This window comes from Asparagus officinalis, chromosome 8 (genome assembly GCF_001876935.1).
Source record: "Asparagus officinalis chromosome 8, Aspof.V1, whole genome shotgun sequence".
NCBI lineage: Eukaryota > Viridiplantae > Streptophyta > Magnoliopsida > Asparagales > Asparagaceae > Asparagus > Asparagus officinalis.
Genome location: NC_033801.1, coordinates 23,431,513 through 23,434,173, shown reverse-complemented (window position 1 = coordinate 23,434,173; position 2,661 = coordinate 23,431,513).

The window sequence follows — 2,661 nt, the reverse complement described above, 5'->3', positions numbered from 1 at the left end:
TTATCAATGCTAAATTAGTGAAGAGACTGGGATTATATGTGACAGAGTCATAAGGATTTCAACGTTTTGGTGGCTAGTGGTGAGTTGATTAAGGGAGCTGGGGTTTGTCAGGAAGTCATGCTGGATTGTCAGGGAGTGTAAATATAGATTAACTTGTTGGTTATGTCTATGGGAGGGAGCCAAATTGTTTTAGGGGTAGATTGGATGAAAACACTGGAGGATATTACTTTGAACTTTAAAAAACTACAAGTAACCTTTGTTAGTGATGGGATAAAAAGAACTTTGTGATAATCACATTTTATTATAATTTTATACCCTCATTATCTATTTTATATGAATAAATATACTATTAATAATTGTTATTAGATAAGTTTGCACGTAAACGAATGGAAATATAAATAAATATTATTCAATGTAAAAACCCCTCAAAATCTCTCTTCTTTATTTTTGTAGCCATTTAGAAGCACATTGAAGCAAAAAGCTAATAGAACCGGACTGCTGGACTTGGTTGTAGAGGCTTGGAATTTCAAAATCAAATATGGACTTGGATGCAAATAGTTGGAATGAAGTGGGCTTTTATGCAAAGATTCAAATGATCGGATTTATTGCTGCTGAGATGTGGACCGAATTTGGCTTGGAAATAAAATGAAATATGCTTTGATTTTTCTATAGGCCAAAGAATTGCTGCAGCATTGATTTTTCCATATGCTTTGATTTTTCTATGGGCCAAGGACTTGCAAGCTCTTCATTTTTGTTTTTTTTTTTGGGAAGCTCCAATGGGTGATTGCTGCAGAGCTTGAATTGGGCTGGAGCAATGAACCGGACTTGCAGCTGAAAATCAAAGGAATGCTGCAGACTAGGCTTTTGAATTTTCGAAAATCATGAAGTGGGCCGGCTGCTGAAATTCTTCATTGAACTTGATTCTATGGACCGGACTTCCCTTGATGGGCTGCAGAAAATTGTATTGGATTTTTATTTTCTTTTGAAAATCAAATAAATCATATGGGCCTCCTATGTTGAACTAGAGAAGAATAAAAAAAGCAAATTCAAAGGTGAAGATTGTTGCTTGGGGCTCAAGACAAATCCAATGGCTCATATTCATTGAAGATTACTATAAATAGGGGTAGAGAGTGAGGGGTTAGAGTGTGAAAATTTTTGTAACTCCTTTTGGAGAGGAGGGCTACTCTTAATTGAGAAGGCCTTTCAAAATTGTAACTTTTTGTTGCAATTAATAATAATAATTTTTTCACCACTTTAAATTTTTCTCTTCTTCTCTTTGTTGGATGATGAAGATGAAGATGAAGATGGAGAATTATTTGAAGGTTTGCATTTCTTTCTTTTTCTCTTTTATTGCTTATTAGTTTAGATTTATTTCTATGCTTGTAGTTAGATTTTATTTTCTTGTTAAATAGCCAAGAGGCTAGAACCCTCTTGCCTTAGATTTATTTTATGCTTATAGAGTAGATTTATTTTTTTGTATTTAATTCTTATGATTTTATTTTATAGTTTAGATTTTTGTAATTTATTTTGTAGTTAGATTTTAATTTCTTGCACTATTCACCTTGAGGCTAGAACCCTCTTGGGTTTAGTTTTTCTTTTGTTTATTTTTCTTTTGTTTGATTCGCCTTTAGGCTAGAACCCTCTAGGGAATCACCCTTTTCTAAGAAGTGGGTTCAATTTTAGATTATCCATATCTATAATTGAATCCACCATCTTTAATTTCTTGCATTTTCTTTTTATTTTGAATTTTGTTCTTCATTCTTGATTTCTCATTTGTTTCTTGATTTTATTCATTTTTTCCTTCTCACCTTATTGATCATACTCATTCTTTTTCAAATCCTCTTCACTTACCACTTTGGGCAAATTTTACACACCATTTTCACTCTCTCAATCTCTTGGCACAGATCACATTCACGTTATCAGGCTCCTATTTGTCAACGCACCACAAAATAAGATCCAATTTTCATATTTTCTCCTGGCAAAAACACAATTCTCGTGGGAGAATGCGATATTCTTAAATACATATAACTGAGCACATGGTTGTGACTTGCAACATTTTTTGGTCCATGTTCTGTTTATGCCGCATCAAGTTTTTGCGCCGTTGCCGGGGAAGGGTGACTAAGTAGGTTTTAAATTATTATTGGTTCCTTTAACTCTGTGTGCTTTCTGTGTGAAAGAAAACTACGTGAGATTAAAGATCAAGAAGTTGGAGATTGAGGAATTGGAGTATGTCGATTGGGTGGTAGTCTTATACTCCTTTATATTTCAATCCAACTTTAGTTAGTTTCTCGACAATTAGTGACATTAGGATCTTAAAAAAAAAGTTTCTATTTTTGCTGTGACCGGATAATTAAAAATTTACCACTCCACTGGACACTTACTAACAAGATAATAGAATCCAAACAATTTCCCGTTCTCTTTGGTCTTGATTGTTAACGCGTATTAAAAAAAAAGATTTTTTTTCTTTTCCATCACTTTTTAGTGCTTATGTAATTCAGTAGGTGCATTTCATATAGTGGTAGGACGATTCGACCAAGTGATTTGAGCATCTTGATTTGACACACACTTTGAGAATATTTTTACAGGGCAAAACCCCATAATCAACAGGATAAGGTGAGGGATTTACTCTGGTGTCGGGCCTTTCTTGGTCATCTCTCCGTT